Raw genomic sequence first — 23,541 nt, 5'->3', positions numbered from 1 at the left:
CCTTTCATTTTTGTTAGCTTTAAATATATTTAGCTCTTTAGTGGGATCTCTTTGGAATACACACTCAAAATCCAATACTGTGTATCAGACCTATGATAATGGGCCTTAACTTTTTTCTCTTTGAAATAATAAGATAGCATATAATAATGATAATAAAGATTCACATCTGTGAAATTCATAGACATATGCACATATTCATATATATGGACCTGTGTATAAGTTTGTCTATATACATATATGTGTGTGTCTATCTTTCAATTTAGCTCTAGATCTAGATATATATCTATATCTAGATATAGATATATACTTATTATCTACTTATTCTGATCTTGGTATAAGAAAGTGACACTATTACATTGGATAAAAAGTTGTGATGGTCATTTTAAACTGGAAGAATACTCTTACTCAGTTTATTATGTGACCAAAGAGTAACTTGGGTGATGGAATAAGAATACAGTGGGTTTCTGGCTGGAAATAAAGATACAGTGTGTCTTGGTGCCAAGAAAACAGATATGTTCAATTGAACGAACATGAACTTGGTCTCATTAACTTCATGATATAAATCACTGTGACAACCATTCAGTCATTCATGAAACATTTATTGGAGGTCCACTCTGTGTTAATCCCTGAAGATAAAGTAAGTAAGATACGGGATTTGCCTAATATGGATTGGGTTTGTAACTCATCTAGTTTATTTAATGTCTTGTGTTTTATCTGTGGAAAAGATATATATTCATCCTGGAAATGTTTTTTATAAACCAATGTATGCCAAGAATTTTTTAAAATTTTAGTAGTTTTTAGTTAAAAATTACACTGATTCTCATACATCACTCCTATTTACTTTATGAAAACTATGTCTCTCTATGTTGTCCTTTTTATGACCCAGAGCATATTTTATTGATTATTTATATTTTCTTCAAAGTTTTACAGATTATTATTGTATTTCATAGCATTTCTTTTGATCCTAGGAAAAAAATATTTGTAATCACCAACAAATACTAAGATATAAATGTAAAAACTCTCCATGTCTATGTATATAAGCTGAATTTTAGAAGAATTAGAAGAAAAATGTGGATATTCCAACTATGGGGTTTTGCTTTGATTCATAAATTTGTTTCCCCTCAACCATTACAGACTACAGATGCTACAGATGTGACCAAACACTGAGTATTAAGTAACTAAAACTGTTCAAGCATGATTACTGCTTTGTTACCTTTCAAAACCTATAACAATCCTCTACTCATCAATAATCTTCTGCAATGACAGATTTTCTGACCATATCCAGGTACATTTGAGGAGCCAGAATATAATATTTATATATTAATGACAATGATTAAAGCACTAACTTATAGTTTATTTGTTTAGGAAATATTTGAAATATGTAAAGACTGCCAATAATCTTATTTATTATGCTAGTTAGTTAAATACTTGATTTTTTAAATGCTAATCACATTGATTTTAAATACCAAAGATTTGGTTATTCATTTACATATTCATTAAAAACATTTTACAACATCCTCAAAAATTAAGTAATATCCCTACTACTTCAATGCTAGCCACTGGGTGTACAGTGGTAAGTAAATAGAGTCCAGACACTCATGGAGCTTCTAGTCTGAGGCTGTATTACTCAGCCTTGGGTGCTTGTTAGAAGTACAGATGTCTGGGCCTTAGTTCAGAAGATATGGGATATGGACTAGGAAACTGCATTTTAAAAAAAATCATCCCAGGAGATTTTGAAGCACATTCTCAAGTCTCCTTTTGATGAGTAGTCTTTTTGAGTAGATCTTTTGAAATGTTTATCAGATCATCATTCTTCTACTTAAGACCATCCAACAGCTGCCTGTTGAGTTTAAAAATTTCCAAACTCCTTAGCATAGCCTCTGCCTTCTTCTTTAACCTCCTTTGGCCAAGCTTGTCCTAATTGGCGAAACCGATTTTACTGGCTTGCTCTGCTCCTGAAAGCCAGCAACCTCATACTGTGCTCAGGGCCTCTGCCCTTGCAATTCCCTCTGCTTGGAATCCACTGCCTCTATATTTTCTCATCATTCAGACCTTGACTCAAACACCACCTCCTCATTGGCTTTTCTAGTCCACTCTTACCCTGGGCTTCTCTACCAAATGCTTCCCACAATTGCCTGATACGACACATCTGAGCAATGTGTAAAATTATGGATTTATAGGACTCACTCCACATGTCATCAATCTCCAAGCCCAGGAATCTGCATTTTTTGACAAGGCACCTAGGTGAGTCTTATTATCAGGCAAATCTGGAAAACTGCACTATCAAATGTTCTAATTATTATTTTCACAGACGCCATGGCTGTCAGAAAGGAGCTTTGTCTGGGTGAGAGCAGGAACTTTAGGTTATTCCATTCTCTGCTCTCAGGACTTGTACATGGTCTGGCACCTTGTAGAAATGGCTTAATAACTGTTTCTTGACTGAATGGATGAAACACAGGTCTAGGGGAATCTCCCCATCTGGTGTTTACATGGAAATAATTGGCACTATTTTTAGGGGTTAGCTATTGTTCTTAAAGATGGAGTTTAATTTTTAAAGGTTGATGTCAAGTGATTTCAACCTTCCTTGAGCAACAAAAGTATCTGTAGTTTGATACCAAAATAAAAATCTGAAATTTTTATTGTTCTTCCAATGGCTATGTTGATCCTAGAGTGACCTCCAAGGAAACTCAGTCTTCAATTTGATGGTTGTTCAAAACGAAGTGATCACTGACATCCAACTGAAGTGTCAGAATACCTAAGTAGTTATATTTTTAGGCTGAATGATAGAGGTTAAAAAAATGAGAAATATATGATAGCTAGAATACAGTTAGTTGCAAAGAAAAAGAAATCTACTCATACAGATACTGGTTTAGGAGATTTCTATAACAGGATGTTTTTGTCTACTATAGCCAAGTAACCCCTTTAAACCTTTCACCTGGTTGTTTATGACTCATACTCATAAGGCCCCGAAGACCAGCTCCTCTCAGCCAGAGAAGAGGAGCCAATTATCAGTGGAATAGACAAGTTTTTCTCAGTGTGTTGCATCGCATATGTGCCCTTCACTGTTGTAACAACATGAGCACACCTGAGAGAGGGAGAGGGGAACAGGCAACTATTTGTGGTAGCTGGTGCACCCTAACTACAATGCAAAACACATGTTGTTTTGCACGCTATGTTGGTCAAATATTTGATACCCTTAATTAACACTCAGAAGAATCTCTCAACTCCCAAAGGGACTGTAACGTCTGAATTCCCTTTGGTTAATCATATTGAAGAAGTTCAATAATTATTTGTTAGTTAACGAAATAGTCTTGACTGATTGAACAAAGTGTTTTCATTGAGTTAAGTAAAAAACATTTTTCTACTATCTTTACTCCCTACCTTAATATTACTAATAAGCATAAGATGACACTTGATAATGCTTTCAAATCTCCTACAGAACCTGATTGAGGCAAAAGAAGTAAACAAAGTAAACAAACAGGGGCTTCCCTGGTGGCGCAGTGGTTGAGAATCTGCCTGCCAATGCAGGGGACATGGGTTCGAGCCCTGGTCTGGGAAGATCCCACATGCCGCGGAACAACTAGGCCTGTGAGCCACAATTACTGAGCCTGCGCGTCTGGAGCTTGTGCTCCGCAACAAGAGAGGCCGCGATGGTGAGAGGCCTGTGCACCGCGATGAAGAGTGGCCCCCGCTTGCCGCAACTGGGGAAAGCCCTCGCACAGAAATGAAGACCCAACACAGCCAAAAATAAATATAAAAAAAAATTAAAAAAAAAAAAAAAAGAGCAGATTTAAAAAAAAAAAAAATTGTGGCCAAATATAATACCTCTATTAAGCTGAATCTTAAAGCTCTCCTAGACACTTTGGATCTAGCTTCTTTTTAGAAGTCTCTATAGTGATTTGAGGCTTATTTGTTCAATGTGAGAGAGGAAACAGTAACATAAATTAATAAATAGACACACAAAATATTAGTATATGATTTCAAAAGATTACACTGAAAATAATCTTGGCCCTACACAGATTTAGCGGCACCTATGCGATTAGGGAGGAACATGGTGAATGACTAAAAGGTCTGAGAACGTAGATTTTGGAGTCAGAAAGTTTTCTGTTTTATCACTACTGATTTTCTGCCGTCATCTTGGGAAGAAGCTTAATTTTCTTAAGCCTCAGTTTCCTAATTTGTAAAATGGGGATATTACTTAATTCTTGAGGATTTTCTGAAAATTTAATTAGATATTGTTTATTAAACTGCTCAGGAGGGGCCTGGTATACAAAAAGGCTCAGGAAATTGGTGCTATTATTTAAATTAGTTTAAAATTCTATGAATTCTCCACCTTCATTTTGGGAAGGCAGTGTATATTTCATATTACATAAGTTGAATATAAACACACATACATACTAGCTTTATATATTACAATTATAATGTATATAAACCTATATATGAAGTTTGTATAAAAAAGAGTGTGTATATAGCCCTAGACAGTTCTGTATATGTGTGTACTTTGGAAAAGTAGATATTTGCATCAAGTTCATTAAAATTGAAATTTATTTTAGGGCTAATAATTAACATTTTATTTTCTCTCTAAAATGTCACACAACTTTGGATAATTTTCTACAATTATTTATAATGTGATAAAATGTTATTTACTGATATTATTATGCCTCAATTTACATTACATATATTAAAATTGAAATTTATTTTAGGGCTAAGAATTAACACTTTATTTTCTCTCTAAAATGTCACACCACTTTGGATAATTTTCTACAATTACTTATAATGTGATAAAATGTTATTTACCGATATTATTATGCCTCAATTTACATTACATATATTATTTTGTATATATAAAAATACATTTTAAAATAAGAATATAATAGACTAATAAAATAAGATTATTTAACTTGTATAAATAGGTTGAAACTTACAGCATAGTACGACAAGGGTTATATTGATAACAGAATATGATTTATCATGAGGTGCTCTGTTTAAAAAAGCAAAACCAAACAAAAAATAATTTAGGAGAAAGTGATGAAGCAGTTGTTAGATTTCTAATCAGCTATTTTTTTTTAATCAGCCTTTGCTTCTGAGGCTTCTACTTGTTAATGCTTATAGTTCCAACTGTGTTAGCTTAGTGGACATTCACAGTACTAGAATCTGCGCATCACTGTGGGAAGGCAGTGGAAGTTACATTTTCCTAGTCTTCACCTATTTCAGTCAATCAATCAACATTTATTAAATATTCATTCACAAATATACCAACTATATGCCAAGTACTGCTCTAGCCAACCATGAAAAGATAGAAAAGGTCCTTACTCTTGTTAAATGTACATTCTAGTCAAAGGAGATGGGCACTATAGAAGTAAGGAAATAAACTAGGTGAAAATCCAATAGTGATGTAACCATTATATTGAATGAATGAATGAATGAATTCTGTTGCTCTATTCATAATGTGGGTGATCTATATTCCTCTAGGTGGCCACTTAAATGTTCTCTCTCAGTTACTAAGAATCTAGAAGCTCAACTCCCCTTAGGATCACTTTTCCCCTATGCATAGCCCTCTCTGGTAGGATTTAAAAGGGCTCTTGGCTGGGGCTTTCCCTTGTGCCCATCATCTGGTCAAGAGGTAGGACTCGTGTGTCCTTTGTCATGGTACATTCTGGGAGTCTAGGCTGTTTTCAACTCAGCGTCTTCTTCCTGCTTGTCTGTTAGAGCAGCCAGTCTTCTTCCTTTAGACATTTCTGGGTGTGAGTCTGTCTCCCACAGTTTAAGGGGACATAGGTCAAGATCACTGAGTAGTCTTACCAAAGTCTCTGCAGCAGGCAAAAAATAGGGGATATACCACCCCCTTTCCTCTTTACTGTAGAGATTTTTGGGGAGCAGCACACCAGCAATTCTCTCTGAAAAAATAATTTTTAATCTCCAATATCTCTTTTGCCTCCTCCAAACAATTTTATAGACTGTAAGTTGGTGGTTAACCAAGAGTTGCAAGACCAAGTTGTCAACTCCCTTGAAAAGTCCTGTGTAGGTAGCCTAGCACCTCACTTCAGAATACTGAAGTATTTCTCACTTCTCCTTTTTGAACTCATTTAAAACTTAGGTAAAGAGTCCCAGTTTAAGGTCTGGTAACTATAATTAGTGCACTGCACTAATTACAGTTAATAAAGTTTACTATTATTTTAGTTAAAGTTTAAAATTTTATTTATTATTATTTTAGTTAAAATAAAGTTATGTGATAGAATCAGTGGACAGCTCCTTCAGAGTGGATGGTTCAGGAAGGCTTCTGACAGAAAAGGATGAGCCATGAAAATATCAGGGAAGAGACAGCATTTGAACAGAGAAAAGAGCGGGTGAGAAAGGTCCTAAGGCAGGAAAAAATGGCTTGAGAATGATCACAGAACAGACAGCCGGCGAGCACGGGTGGAGCGTGTGGGTGAGGGGGAGAGATGAAGTCAGAGAAGAGGTCAGGGGCCAGGACTTCCGCGCTCCGTAAACCAGAGAAAGAAGGTTCTTTAGTTGATGGATTGGAAGGGGGAGAAAAAGAGGAATCAAAGCTAACTCCTCAATATCACCAAGTGAGTCCAGGCTAGTCATAGAAACAAAGGAAAAGTAGAAAAGCAAGGTCCTGCCCTTTTATGAGAAGGAGTCACGTAGCTTGACATCAGGCCAAGACTTTTCAGTTCATGCTAGTAAACTTTTGCACAACATATGGCTACTGGATTATCAGGTTCAAATGTTCACTTTTTTTTTGTTTTTAAACTTCCCTCTTTTTTTTTTTTTTTAAATAGGAGATGGAGCAATCTGCTCTCTTTTTATTTTAATTAATTAGTTTATTTATATTTTTGGCTGCGTTGGGTCTTCGTTGCTGCATGCGGGCTTTCTCTAGTTGCGGCGAGCGGGGGCTACTCTTCGTTGCGGTGCGCAGGCTTCTCATTGCACTGGCTTCTCGTGTTGCGGACCATGGGTTCTAGGCGTGCAGGCTTCAGCAGTTGTGGCTCAGGGGCTCTAGTTGTGGCACACGGGCTTAGTTGCTCCGCGGCATGTGGGATCCTCCCGGACCAGGGCTCGAACCCGTGTCCCCTGCCTTGGCAGGCAGATTCCTAACCACTGCGCCACCAGGGAAGTCCCAAATGTTCACTTTTTGAAAATTAAACATTTTATTCAGTCATTTAAAGGGTTTAAATTCATGCCATTTCCTGGGCTCCTTCCTTTGCCACCATAACAGCTGTTCTGGTTAAGGGTCTGCCTTATTATCTGCTTGAATTTCAGCCTTGATTCAGAATGTAAGGGGTTACAGAGTCCTCTGTGCTTTAAAATGACCTAAAATTGTGTAACAGGCAACAAATGACTCAAAGAGGAAAATAAGGAATTTCACTCTAGACTCTCAAGAGTTGGGAGCTCAGATGCGGGCTGTGAGCATTCTCGGAGGAGCTATGCTTTCTCCAAAGCTGCACATCATGACAGAAAATGTCACTAAGAGGATTATGAATGTCTATCTATATTCAGTAATGTGAGCTGAAGGCAAGGTTATGGAGGAAAGCCATGGAGATAAAGGAATTGAGTTAAATTTGCACTAAGAAAAGAAAGTGTGATGAATAAAGAAGTCATAAGATTTCATGAGTTCAAGAGAGAATCTTTTTTTTCTCCTAGTTTGTCAGAAAGTGGCCAAAGGAGGAATCTGGGAAGTTCATGGGACCTGGAGAAGAGATGGAAAGCAGAAATATTAGATGCTGAAACACTGTTTTGGGGCATGGTGGTTAACAGCATGGGCTCTAGAGCTAAATCGCCTGGGTTAAGCCTATTTTCTCTCTAAGAAGTTGCGTGACCAGCAAGTCATTCATCTCTCTGTGCCTCAATTTCTTAACCTATGAATGGGAATGATAATGCTCCAGATGTCCCAGCACTGCAAGCATTCAGTGAGTGCGTGTGTATGGAGCATTTAGAACATGGCCCGCACTGCGTGAACAGGATTAAACATAGGTAATTAGGGACTCTTGGGATCATACCGAGGTGGTTTCCCCAAGTAAACTTGCAAAAATGAGACTGGTGGACAGGATCCAGTTCCGTTTTCTTTGACAGGTGTTATCAGTATAGGCAATCTATACAGGTGACCTGTGGAGATGATCTATATAGAACTAGCATTTCTGAGATGGAATGCAATCAGAAACGAGGCTCACACATGGTAATGGATGATAAAATGAAAGGCTCAAATAGGATTATGTTAACCTAGGAGCACAGGGACAGACAGAAACGAGAAGGAACTGCAAAGCGAGATGGTCTTAGATAGCCTGGTGAAAGCAAGCAGGAGAGGAGCCACAGGCTGAAAGAAAGAAGAGTCAAATGGGCAGGTTCAGGGTAAGGAGAAGAGAAAGGGTATGAAATCATTCAAAATGCAGATGCTAAGGCAGTGACTATACCAAATAAGTAAATAGATAAGTGGGTAGATAGCTAGATCAAAGATCTAATTCTTTTAAGAGCTGCTGTTAAGTGAAATGAACCAGTTTTAGCTACAGATGTAAATATGGGAGGAAAAGAGAAATGATGTGTTGAAACTGACAGATTGCTCACTTCAGAAAGATGAACTGTGTTATAGTGTCACCCACTGAGAGAGAACCCAGACCCTGGGGAAGTCAGTTCTATCTGTTCTCAAAGAATTCATTGAGATTTGAAGGGTTAATGTGGGAAAGGGTGTTATTAGTGACAGGAGGCTTTAGTACTCTTCCTAATACCCGAGGCACAGACCAAACATGCTGCTCCAAGCATAAGGCTAAGATGGTAAATTTGAAAGAAATAACTAAGTTGTGTCTGCCACATCTTTGTGGGCTCAGTTTAAACTGATTCAAGTGAAAAATCCTGGCTGATCAGCTTTCACAGCTGCTTTGCTATGGGGAGCAGCTGCTGGTTAGTGCCACGTGAAATACTCACATGGGATGCCAACAGGCAGAGTGTGATTCAGGGCAGGGTACAGACTCGGGGGGCAGAAACTGGTAAGCACAGTGGGAAATGCTATTTCATGTTTCTGAACGGATACCTTTCTTAATTTATTTTAATTTTATTATTATTTGTAAAATTGAGGTAGAAGTGATATATATTAGTTTCAGGGGTACAACATGATGATTCGATATTTACAGATGTTAAAATAAGTCTAGTTACCACTGTCACTCTATATAGCTACAGAATCTTTTTTCTTGTGATGAGAACTTTTAAGATCTACTCTCTTAGCACGTTTCAAATAGGCACTACAGTATTATTACCTATAGTCACCATGCTGCACATTACATCATCAGGACATTGATTTTATACCTGGAAGTTTGTGCCTTTCGACTCCCTTCACCCATTTTGACCTTTACCCACCCCCTACCTCTGGCAGCCACCTATCTGTTCTCACCTATCTATGAGCTTGGTTTTGTTTGTTTGTCGGTTGGTTGGTTGTTTTTCAGATTCCACATATAAGAGAGATCATACAGTATTTGTCTTTCTCTCTATGGCTTATTTCACTTAGCATAATACCCTCAAGGTTGAATGGGTACCTTTTGTAAAAGTCAAGAGTAGAGAAGCTTATTTCACTTAGCATAATACCCTCAAGGTTGAATGGGTACCTTTTGTAAAAGTCAAGAGTAGAGAAGCTTATTTCACTTAGCATAATACCCTCAAGGTTGAATGGGTACCTTTTTTAAAAGTCAAGAGTAGAGAAGCAGAGATGATGGAATTTTTCTGTCAAGCACTTTGTCAACAAGTAACAAGACATATCAGGCTTGCCTGACTCTCTGCTTGCTTCCACTGGGGCATGAGTTTTCAGGATTATTTAAGTTCTAGGATGTAGTCAGGTATAGGTAAAGCAATGTCATGAATACAACTACATTTAGCAAAATAGGATTCGCAATGCAACCAAGGACAAGAGAGAACTATAGGAAGGAGCCAGAGGAAGGTTGGCCACTGTTGAAATTATCACTGTGAGGCTCTCCGTTGTTATCAAGATGGCTGATAATTCTGAGATCTCTGGATTTCTCTCCCAGGCACTTGAAGCCAGAACTGGGTTTAGGAGTGGAGAGGAATTTAAAAGAAAAGGGGGAACTGGGTGATAGTGGAACTGGAACTAACTACTGTGCGTCTAGGGAGGCGGAATGTTCAATAAGGGCAGGAAGAGAGATAAGGGAAGATCAAAACATCATATCTAAGCTGCAGGTGGAGAGAAAAATCTAGGATCAGAAGTGATACATCTGTCATTGGGAGGAAGAGCACAGGCAGCAGAATGGGAGAGCTGGTGAGGGATGGCCTGATGGATTAGGGAGCCTAGAAATGTCTTCAGGGCCAAGGGAAGGTGGAGGGAGTGTTCTGGAACAGCTGTAGCTAAACCCATGGCTGAAGAAAGTTCATTATGGGTATATCATGGTTTGGGATTTGTCTTGAGAAAAGTCAGACCGGAAAGACAGTCAGGAAAGAGCCATCAAGAATTCCTAAGACAGCAAGATCAAGAGGCAAAGATAAGGTGAAAAATCAAGAAGCCATCTCATTTAAAAAAAAATTATATCCTTGGATTTAAATTTATGCTTACTGAACTACAAAGAATTTAAAAAGTTAGCAAAGCCTTCAAAACTTCTAGTGGGTGTAATCTAGATTTTCTTTACCTCCCCACAAACAATTATAGAAGGGGTAATTTAAAATACACATTTAGAGCAGACTTGGATATTAATGCATTATAGGAAACAATTTGGCGAGCAGGAAACAGACTTTCTCTTTAATGGAGCATCTTTAGCCTTATGAAACATTCTAATTTCTTTTTAAAAAGACTCTGGAGGAAATACAGGCTACTTTGCAAAATGAGTCAAGATAATCTGAGTCTGAAAAGTAGGAGGAAAGGGGTAGACATGGAGCGTGTACCCTAGAGGACCATAACCCCAGGCTTGTCCAGGTTTCCAATTTCAGTTCAAACAGGTCCTGGGCAGCCTGAGGCCAGATCTGCCTGCCAGGGGAAGGAAAGAAAAGTGAAATGGAACATAGGAAAGTTAAAATTACATTATAAACGGATCAAAACATCCTCCTGTTTTGCTTAGAATGCAATATCAAGGCCTGATGCAATATCAAGGACTCTGTCTCCTAAGCATTAAGAACCATTTCTGAGCAATCCCATCCCATCAGGCACAGCACAAAACCTGACACTGAATCCAGTCCCTACCCTCTGATTTTGTGATCTACATAATAAATCCCTGAGTCCTCAAATCAAAATCTGTAACATGATTCATGAATACTAAATTTTAAGACACTGGCAAATATTACTTTCTACAGTATCAGAAATCTGTAGAACATTTTTAAGACCCCTGTGAAATGTATTATCTTGGTAATCTGGAAAAACAAGATGCTCCGACAATTAGAACCACATACTGTTTACTCAAAATATCATCCTGACCCAGGTTAAGAAGACTTTCCATAAAAATTCAGTGTCAAACTGGCAAAAAAAGCAAAGGATAACCAAAGCTCAGTTGTATTTTAAAGACACTGAATTATTGACTTCCTGAAGGGATTTTTCATAGAGAAGACTTACAGATGACTGGAGAATTCTTGTTCACGTTAATTAAATGGGTGCATAGATGTTTTCTTCAAGCAAGCACAACACCCAAACTCATTTAACAACAGGGGAGCATGTTATTATCTCTAAAAGTTCCAGAATGTAAGCTTAGTTACTAGCGAGAGGAGATTGCATAAAGGATTGTTAAAGATGCACAGAACATTTTGGGAAGACTGCTCAAAATGAACACTATGAATCAGAACTGTTACATTTCAGATGCTTTTTTCTCACTATCATTCACTATATTGTTCCTTTACACCAACTTTTGTTGATAATTATATCAACTTCCACTGAGTTTTGTTGATACCAGTATTTCATAATGTCTACCGGTTTATTTTTATCTTTTTTCCCAACACGCCCATGTACACAATGTGGGTATCTTCCATTCTGGAAAGAATTACCTAAAGCAGTGCTTCTCAAACTATCTACACTGAAGGACCAGCTTTTTTTATGTTTTGTTTTCGTTCTCAATCTACTGTGAATCCTATCACACAGCAACGGAAATGAATTACTGGCAAAATGAAATTAATACAACAAAAGTGTAGAGACATAAGTCACATTTTTATTATTAAATTACTTAGTTATATTGTTCTGTCAAGTTGCTTCAGAGGTTTTTCAATGCTGACTCCAAATGTTTCCATTTATCTCATTATACACCAGTGACAGTTCTTGGATTGGCAGTGGTCCATGGTTCACAACTTGAGTAGCACTGACCTGGAGGGTTCAGATTAACCGAAACTATCATGATCACCCACAGTCCGGAGAGACACTGAATAGGGATCCTCTATATAGTATACAGAAATAAACAATGGCTTTTATTTATCGAGCATGTTTTTACTTCCCAAAGTGTTTACATGTTCACACTCCCATTTATCTTCAGGACAGACTATGTGGCAGGTAGGTGAAAGTCCATTACTTTATCAGCAAGAGACCAACATATCTTCATCATGGAAATGCACATACTTAGGTGCACATGCTTCAGCCTACTGTTTTCTAGTACTATACTGTAAAAATCTGGATAGAACACACCCTGTGCAAACCACACAGGTCCCTGCGTTACTTATCTTTTCATTCAATTCAAAAAACATTTACTGAGTGCTCAAATGTGCCATGCACTGTGCTTGGCCTCATATGTGAGTAATCTGAGAGGCGAATAAGATGTTTCTTACACTCCAAGAGGGCAGATGATACAGTCAGTTCAGTGCGAGGCATAATGTGACAGAGGTAATATAAGTACTAAACCAAGTGCCATAAGAGTTGAGAGGAAGGAGAGGTTAGTTTTGCCTGGAGAAAGTAGCATTGGGGTTTGGTCTTGATGTAGTTGTGGAAATTGCTGAAATGGATTTTTGATGAGGAGGTAGCATAACATGAACAAAGTGATAGAATTATGAAAAGACAAGGAGAATCTAGAAGCCTGTTCATCCTAGCTCAGACTTTGGTTATGTGAGGATGGCCGCTGGGGAATAAAGCTGGGAAAGAAGGTATATGCTAAATCATGGAAAAGTGAGTCTGGATCCCTTTTCCTTCCCACCGGTATGAGGGCACTGCTGAGTGGAGCCTCTCAGCTCTCAACCCTACTCACTTTGACTTAAGACTTAATCACAGTCGCCAGAAGGCAAGCTTAACCATACAAAAGTTAGCAAAGGATAGATATTAGAGAAGATATGATGGGGAAATTTAAAAAAGAGAATTACATCACACAATACACAACAAAACTTAACAGAAGTCCTGATTAAACATTTACATCCTTTTCAATGACTCACCAAGTTTCTTACTGGCTACCAAGACAGTTTATCTCTCTTTTAACTTCTCCTTCTCTCTCTCAGACCAATTAAAAATCTCTCTTCTTATGTAATCTTTTTTTTTTAAATGGTATCCATTTTTATTTTATTTTATTTTTTAATTTTATTTATTTATTTATTTATTTATTTATTTATTTATTTATTTATGGCTGTGTTGGGTCTTCGTTTCTGTGCGAGGGCTTTCTCTGGTTGTGGCAAGCGGGGGCCACTCTTCATCGTGGTGCGCAGGCCTCTCACTGTCGCGGCCTCTCTTGTTGCGGAGCACAGGCTCCAGACGTGCAGGCTCAGTAGTTGTGGCTCACAGGCCTAGCTGCTCTGCGGCATGTGGGATCTTCCCAGACCAGGGCTCGAACCCGTGTCCCCTGCATTGGCAGGCAGATTCTCAACCACTGCGCCACCAGGGAAGCCCCCTTATGTAATCTTGTATGACCATAGTCCTCATGCCATTTCCATAAACGAGGGACTATCATTAATATCATCTCCCTTAGAATCTATACAGGGAAAATATAAATAACATTCAGATCTCTTTCTTTTTCTCTAACTTGATTGGAGACACACAGATATTTATTAGATGGTGGTTGGCACTGAAATAGTCATGTGGTATAAGGGCTGGGGGACCAGTGGCAAGAAGAGGAAGCTGCTTCAGAGTGAAGAAGCAAAGAGAAAAACAAGGATGACAGAAAACACAAGGTGCTTGAGACAGACAGAAAGAACAACCCCTGAGCATGACCTTCAGATCCACTTTTAGCTCCAGATCTACTTGGACTCTTTTTCTTAGATACATGTGCAGTGGTCCTTTATAGCCTTACAGTACATCTATTTTTATCTAATTTAGCTCAGTGAGTTTTTTATTATGAAGATGCACCACACTTCCTACTTGATTGTAAAGGAACAGAAAAATAATTGCATCAATCACCTTTAAAAAATGTCCAAGTCACACATAGTATAAAAGAGACCGGGTATTAACTGTGTCAAGCATACTCTAGGCTGATCTTTCTCTCCCTTGTCTTAATGAAGCAGAGGCTGGGCAAATATAGGTTTTTGTTTGTTTATTTTTTGGCTGCGCCGTGCAGCATGCAGGATCTCAGTTCCCTGGACCAGGGATCGAACCCGCGCCTCCTGCAGTGGAAGCGTGGAGTCTTAACCACCGGACCACCAGGAGAGTCCCACAAATATAGTTTTAAGTTGCAAATTTTAGAAGTTATATTTTCTAATAAGAGGAAACTGACGAAGGAAGAGGAAATACTCTGGAAATAACGGCGTCGGCATGGCGGAGGCACGTACTGCTTTGAGGTTCCCCACAATTCCCTCATTTTATGAAACAGAATGGTGAAGAAAACCTAATTAAAAATGCAATAGTTATATTAATTCAGACATGAATTTAGAACTAAAGTAAAAGGGATTATTTTCTTCTCAAATGAAGTAAAAATGTAAACCTGACAGGTATATGATAAAATCACAGAATCTCAACCCTGCAAATGGTCGTAGGCTTTTCAGGCTGAAGTATGGGAGATGCTCTGGGTACTCGGCACAGAGATTCTTCCCATCAGCCACACTATAACATCATCTGTATTGTCACCTTTGGCCATGAAGGACAGCAATAAATACAGTACTCTCAGGAAAGCACAGTCAGGGTTCATGGACATACCATCAAGAGAAGAGGTAGGGCTTCCCTGGTGGCGCAGTGGTTGAGAATCTGCCTGCCAATGCAGGGGACACGGGTTCGAGCCCTGGTCTGGGAAGATCCCACATGCCGCGGAGCGGCTGGGCCCGTGAGCCACAATTACTGAGCCTGCGCGTCTGGAGCCTGTGCTCCGCAACAAGAGAGGCCGCGATAGTGTGAGGCCCGCGCACCGCGATGAAGAGTGGCCCCCGCTCGCCGCAACTGGAGAAAGCCCTTGCACAGAAACGAAGACCCAACACAGCCATAAATAAATAAATAGATAGATAGATAGATAGATAGAAGAGGTAAAGTCACTAGCATGGGACAGAACAGGCTCTAGGTTTCATAACACTGCATTTTATGATAAAAAGGGCTGGTAGCTAATAAAATTCAGTGATTATGACATTATTTCCCCAACCATACTTAAGGTAATACCAAGGTTACCCAAAGCAAATATTTTAATGAATTCTTAAAAGACCAGAAGGCATTTTTAGATTTCCCAGCTGTAAGAGTTCTAAAATATAACTGTTAACATTCAACTCAACGGAACAGTAAAGCAAAAACGTTTATTGCTGGTGACATTCCAGGGAACACTTAAAATTGCTTTATGGCCTTTGGTAACGAGAGTGGACAGCAGTGTAACAATACATAATAAGGTGAGTTTAGTTTTATGTCCTGAGAACAATCTGCTTTACCCTTACCGTTCAATTCTTCAAACTGTTTCTGATTTAAGTAATTACAAAAAATAGCTGGCAAGTGACAGTTATAACCACTGCAGCAAATGCACTATGTGGCAGTGTTGACGTCTATCCCTGAGCACTATTATCTTAGACTTCTAGGGAATTTAGTGTAAGTGAAGGTGTCAAATGAAACAAATGCCTCCTGACTTACACTAGACTTGTAAGAATCTCCTTCAGGCAAGACCCACTCAAGTTTGTGGCCAGTGGCGTTTTGCAAAGGGTAGTACCTATAACACTGGTGATGCCTGAGTTGCTATTAGGAGATACAAGAAAAATCACATTTTGTTTTGATAGTTATATTTTTATGTGGAGATTAGTACATGAAAATAAAGACCACAGCGAATCTATGATTTCATGGCTATTGTTGCCTGAGATGGGTTTGTTTAAAAAGTTCACATAAAGAAAAATATTAAATAAATAAGAGTGTAAGTGGTATGTGGTAGAAAAGGCAAAAAATTTTCATGTTGGTGTGTAAATGACTGTGGTAGGTGGTCTTCAAGATGGCTCCATGGGTCTCAACGCCTGGTATTCATGCCCTTGTATAATCCCCCCAACACACTGAGTAGGGCTGACATGTAACCAGTAAGCTCATATAACCAATAGGCTATTGTGGAAACGAAGGAGTGTAACTTGCAAGGCTAGGGCAAAAGTCATTAGGGCTTCACTTTGACCTTTGATTATTCATTCTGAGGGGAGTCAACTGCCATGCCATGAAAAGCAGCCCTGTGGAGAGTCCCCCGTGCTGAATAACAGGCCTCCTGCTAACAGCCAGCAAGGAACTGAGTCCTCTTGCCTACAGCGCGTGAATGCCCCGACACCCTGACCATCACCTCATAAGGCACCTGGGGCCAGAACCACCTCATATAAGCCATTCTTGAATTGCTGACCCACAGAAACTGTGTGAGACAATACATGCTTATTGCTGTTTTAAGATGCTAAATTTGGGGGCACTTTGTTATGCAGCATTGGATAACTAACAGAAGATAAAGAATACCATGATCAAGCCATCCTTAATAGGGAATCCCATTTACCATTGCTCAGGTATAGCTATGTTTTCTCTTCTCTTGTCTGAAACTTCTGTTACATGGAACTGAACTGAAATCTAACAAAAAGTATACCTCTTGCTTCTGCTTTTTACTGAGCCCACCCATGGTACCCCCTATCTGACAAAGTGTTTACTATCACTTACTCCAGACAATGAAAGGGTTATAGGCTTTTAACAAAAGCAGACTCTGCAGCCAAGAGAAATTTAGTACCTTCCAACGGCAGGCTGGTTTGAGAATATGTGATGTGAAGTTCTGAATTCCATATGTTAGATGACCTACTGTTTCTCTTGTTCCCCTTCTGTTTCTAAAAGGGTCTCAAAGCAGCTGCCATCTCTAAACTCTACCTTCATGTGAGATTTTATAGTTTTCCTGGGCCCCTAATTGAGTCCACGGTAAATTCACAGTTATTGTTATAGTTGTTATTTAATGCTTTTTTTTTTAATAACAACATCAAAAATACAGTTTAGGTATTCTCCTTTTTAATTAACTTTCTCCTCATGTCAGTAGAAACAGGTTGCTTTAAAAAGTTCCTTGAAACATTAATCCAGCTTCTTACCTTCACTCAGAGGATTTGTTGGGAAGATTTCCAAGGCGCTGCTATTCCCTCAGATTAGGGCACAAAGGGCTAGTGGAAAGATCATAGAGATGGGAGGGAGAATTCAGTTCATTTTCTATATTTACTCACATATTCTCACTTTTTAATTTCTCAATGATTTTCTCATCACCCACGGAAGTTTCTTATTAGGTCTTAGGTACGCATGTTGAAAATTAATTTGGTTTCCACTGTGTTCTGCTATGTCAGCATTTCCACAATTACACCCCACCACTGGCTGTCTCCCAGATGATTGCTAAAATTATATGTCATGGGATTTAACCACAGACCAGATCACAGTGTTTTTTAATCTTCACTAGAATTCCTTCCAAATAACTAAAGAGCTAATCATCCTCTTTTTTTTTTTTTTTTGGTCTCTAGTTTGGGCCTTTTTAAGTACTTCTCTTCAACACAAGTTCCTTTATCTTTTCAATTTTCAAGCTGCTTTTGGTTCATCACTTTGGGGAAAAGGAACAGGGCTTGTGTTTCTCCATAACCCCAACAGAAGAGGATCCACGAGCCAGTTTCACTAATAATTTGCAGGATGTTCTGATGCACAGATACATTATTTACCATATAATAAACTTATTGAATACCTACTTTTGTGACTACCTAAATCTCACACTATCACTTCTTGATTCTAGCTCAGGAACCATGTTTTTTAGTACCCACATCACAAATAACCCAGATGAAAGCAAATATTGCTAGTGATGTAAACTAAATTTACCAGGAAGGCTAACTTCTAGTTCTGGTTCTAAATTTCTAGCCATGACATGGGTGAGTCTCATCACTCTTCAGGTGCCAGCCATGGCATTTGTAAGACAGGAAGGTTGGAATAAATGACCAAAGGTCACTTCCAGTTCTACAGGCCTAGAGCCTCTGTAACACTGACGGCAGCTCAAGATGCCCACACTTACTGTGGGTACATGTTCCCCCAGCCACTTGGTCTTGGTGTTCATGCTCGCTGGCTATTTTACTGCCAGCAGTTCTGCCTATACCTTTTCTTTGCTCTGTCCCCGCCAACCATATATATATATATATATATATATATATATATATATTGGGTTTGGTTTCGTTGGATTTGGTTTTGGGTTCCCCATCTTTATTTCTCCCTCTAAAGTCTCAATGAGGGAAAGGGAACATGATAGATATTTGCTGCCTCTTGATGTGAATTATGCTCTTCTAGATTCTTTAGAAAATAGACCTGAAAAAGGCCTTTCAGGAAACTTGTCACCCAGTTATTCTTTATGTGCATATCAGTTCTTTCTGGAATGTTCTCTTTTCATTATTTGGTTGTTTATTGATTTTAGGTCTCCCCCACCAGGATGTACTCTCCATAAAAATAGCCATCTGTGTGCCCTATTCCCTGCTTCAGCCCCAGCACCTAGGCCATTGTTAGACAAAACAATAATTGTGGTTGTTTGTGTCAACCTACATACTCAATATGCTAAATTAATTAATTGAACCAGAATCCCTTCCAAGGAAATCTGGCTTTTGAGGGAAGTATGCCCCCAAAGACATCAGAACTATTTAGAAATAGCAGTGGTTCAGAAAATATTTAATGTAGTCACATTAAGTAGTCCCCAGTGTGATATGAGGCAGAAAATCAAAAAGAAAGAAAACATTCCTAGACAGAGGAGTGTCTAGTAAACCTTCTCTAAATAGTTCACAGCTGTGTGGCATGTGGTTTGACTGGATAAACAAACTTAACAAGCACATTTGGGTTGGAGAATCCTGACTATAATTGTACTTTACATCTCTTTCTGTGGTCAGACACAAGGTAAAAATCTTAGGGGTGCTATTCTTAATAACTGTGTCATCTTAGGTTATGGAAATCCCACATTAATTTGAGTTCTATAAATACAGAATTTACGAATCTAAAGCTGACTTTGTTTTTTAAGTAGGTGCTGTTTCTGAGAAGAAATATTAAATGAAAGGGAAGGAATATAAATGAAATTTTGAAAACTTAAAATTCAGGGCTTAAGGACTTGTTCTGCTTTGTCATTCAGTTTAAAACAAAGAATGAACTCTTCCAAGTTCAGTGATAAATTATGTCTGTGTATTTGCCTGGTGTTTTGAAACCTCACTGCTTATTTATTAATTAAAAAGTCCCTTGAGACCATTATGCAAGGGGATACAAATGTAAAAGATTAAAAGGATTGATAAAAGCTCAATTATTTGTATTCCTTTTATATAAACCTAAAATTTAAAGATATGACTCACCGAAAAATTATGTCAGAGAATTTTGTTTTTCCATAAAAAGAAAAATAATTATTCTGAAGTGTCTAATTTACAAAACTGCTATGTCAAAGTGAGGATGTTTTGAGGTTCGTTATTCCATAATAAGCACATATAAGTCACAAATTATGACACTGCTATCCGTGCAGTGGCACTATTAGTGTTTCTATTTCTGTAACTAAAATTTTAGTTCGGAAATTATTACAAGCAGAAGTTTAGGAATATATTTTAATGTTTCTTCTAGTACTTCATAAAAAAAAGTATATAGATATTTGATTGAATGTAGTTGGCAGTCAACATGCTTTTTTGATGAATGTGAGAGGAATTTGGAGTTGAATTAATGTGATCTGAAAATCTAAGTAATGTTAATGAAAGTCAGTGACAGAAAGTAACATATTTAATTTCCACATAATACTTTAAATACATAAGATAACCTCAAATTCCTCTGTGACACAAGACATATTTCATTTACCACAAAAACTTAATTTTTTAACTTAGAGATTTTTCATACACTAGTGTATAAAACTGTAAAAGCAACAGAAAAAAAAAGAAGGAAAAAGTAAGCCATAGTGAAACTATGAGGAGAGAATCACTGTTAATATTTTAGAGTATTTTATTTGTGCTGTTTCTACATTTTTAAAAACATAATTAAGGTTCTATAGAATGCACATACTTTTATATGTTAGCTTTGAGAAGAAAACTTAAAATTTATTTTTTCCTAATTATAAAAGTCATATGTTTGTTGTAGTAAATTTTAAACATAAAAAAAAATTAAAAGAAAAAATAAGAACTACCCAGAATCTCATTCCTTAGAGAACACTAGTTGGACCAAAATACACATTGGGATTTAATAATTGATACAAATGGCAATGCAATCAGTAGGTAAAAGATGAACTATTTAATAAACAATGTTGAATAAACCGAAAGAAATATATGGGATTCATACCTCACCATGTACACCAAGATATATTTCGGTTAAATGAAAGATATAAATGTAAAAAAAAGTCATAGAATAAAAATGGGAAAATTCCTTTATAATCTTAGGGAAGGAAAGACTTAAACTATGACTCAAAATCGAGCTATAAAATATGTATATTGCATATATATTAAAATGCATGCATGTTAAAACAAATACCTAAATATCTAAAACTTAGGAAAATTCAAAAGAAAAATGGCAAACCAGAAAACATTTGCAACTCATATCACAGACAAAAAGCCAATCTCCCTAATATATACAGAGCTGCTAGAAATTAATAGGAAGAGTAACAACTCATTATAAAAATAGACAAAGGGTATGAACACTCAGTCCATGTAAAGGGAAAAAATGGTTCTTAACACACATGAAAAAGTACTCCAATTCACTTATGATAAATTCAAACTACACTGAGGTATCATTTTTTACCTAGAAGACTGATAAAAATCCAAATTTGATAATACACTGCGTTAATGATACTTTGGGGAAATGAGTACTCCCACACATTAAAGACAGAAGTAAAAAACTGTACAAGTACTATGTGGTACAATTTGATAGTGAATATCAAAATCACAAATGCATATACTTTTGGACCCAGTAATACCAAATCTGGAAATTTATCCTACAAATAGAGTTCCATCATTCTTTGAAATAGCAAAATATTGAAAACAATCTCAATGTCCATCAGTGGCAGACTGGTTTAATAAGTTATGGTGTATCCATAAAATGGAATACTATGGAGCTATAAAAAAAAAGCCATACAAAAGAATGAAAAATATCTCTTTGAAAAGAAATGAATGAAAAATCATAATTAAAAATCTCTCAGGACAAATTTTAAGTAAAGAAAAGCAGACTGTAGAAATTGAAGTTTGTGGTGAAACTTGGGTAGAAAGATTTGTAAGTGATTTTATATCCTATGCTTTTCATTCTTGAGCTATTAATTTTCAGCAATCTCTAGCTTGGTTGGAATACCTTTTCTAGGATTTTTTTTTTACAGGTATGTGGGCAATACATTCTGTAAAACTTTGATTAAGGTTTGCACATCTGTGAATGTAGTTCTGTTGTCCTCATACATGAAAGACAACTTGGCTGTGTATAAATATTTGGGATTACAATTTCCTCCTCAAATCTGTAGATGTTTCATTTTCTCATTTTCTTCTGACATACAGTGTAGAGGAGAAATCTGAGGACTGCTTCATTTTTACTACATTGTAGATCTCTTGTTTTTTTAATTTCTGGGCTTTCTTTTTATTTTTATGACTAAAATTTGTGTTACACTTAGTCCAGGTGTGAATCTCTTTTTTCAGTGATTTTGCCTAGAATGTGGTGACCCTTTTGACCAGCACAGTCAGGTCATTTCTTTTTCTTTTTCCTCTAAAGTAAGTTTTTAAGTTACATCTTTAGATGTTCCTTTTCTAACAGTTCATGTTTTCTCCTAAGGAACACATGATTCTATGGTTAAATCTTTATTTGTTTCATGTATATCTCACCTCCTTCCTCACATTTTTTGATCTCCACATCAGGAATTCAATTTTGAGAGTGTCATCAATCTTGCTCTTTACCACATTCTAACGTGGATGTAATTTTGCTATTATACCTTAAGATTTCTTGCAAGGTATGTGTGTACTACTCACTGTAAAATAATAATAATCTAATAATTAGGAATAGCAAGAACAATAGGAAGAGTAAGGTCGTAGAATACAAATAGATGCCATTTATAAGAAATTACTTAAGATGAGGTGAGTGAGTAATAAACCCTTTAAATATTATTTCATTTAGAACTCAATATGAACCCCTTGAGAAGATATGAAAGCCACAGTTCTACAGAAGAGGGAACTGGGACAACATAAACTTATTTGTTTAAGATCATATGACTAGCAGATGGAGGAGCTGGGAATTAAAAACAGATCTGATGACTCTAGAGCTGGGCCATTTCTTGCCCTAAGGAGTCTTTTGGGTTCACTTTTAGCAAATCCTTCCTATGTAATCGTCTAGAAATTCTCTGAATCTCTCCTCATGTAAACCTTCCTGAGTGCCTGACACAGTGTTGGCATAATGTGCATCAAACAGATGAGCAAAGAATCATTATGTCATTCAAAGCATATTCTGGCACAGGGTAGGTCAGGCAAGAAACCAATCTAGTAGTCATGTGTAGATACTACCTTGGGCTGTACATAATGACTCTAGGATATTGAAAGAGGAATCCAAATGAAAAAAAAAAATACTGTTTGTGTGATGCAACAGACAGGAAACACTTAGTGGTGGAGTCATACAGGAGCATATTTACATCTTCCAAGGTCTGGTTAAAGTCCCACCGCCTCAGCGAAGCCTTTCCCGCTAGACCAAATCATCATTTTCTTCTCTGCTTTCAATTATATTTACTTTCTATTAATGTCACTTTTTCACATGCTGTCATAACATAATCTTGTTAAACTTTTTCAAGTGTTTATAAATTGTCTGCTGAATAAGCCAAGCTTCTTGAGGGACAGGCATTCTGTCTTATCTTTCTTTTTATCATCATGCTATTGCTTGGTACCTGGCTTATGCAAAGCCACCCAAAAGAAGTTTAAGTTGGACTGAATTGATATAAGAGTAGTAAGTGATCATAATAGCTTTGTAAGGATGATCACTGTAGGGTTCACAAGCTATACTTTTTCCTTTTGTGAATACAGCTAAAGAACCAAAGTTGGAACTTTCATCAGTCAAGGTCCAGGCAGGAAACAGAAGGCTCTCTCAAAGAGATGATTAGAGAGATTTTAACTAAAAGAAGTGTGGCAGGGTTAAGGACCAACAAAGAATGGTAAAGTACTCCAAGGGCAGCAACCTTGGAAAGCCATCACCACCCCAAAGCCTGAAGGGGCCAAAGCATGGTGGTGATACTGAGTCTGATGAGAGCTAAGTAGTGGGAAATGGACCAACTACAA

This window comes from Balaenoptera physalus (genome assembly GCF_965194825.1).
Source record: "Balaenoptera physalus genome assembly, chromosome: 6".
NCBI lineage: Eukaryota > Metazoa > Chordata > Mammalia > Artiodactyla > Balaenopteridae > Balaenoptera > Balaenoptera physalus.
The sequence above is the reverse complement of the archived record's forward strand: the minus strand, read 5'-3'. Positions refer to the sequence as shown.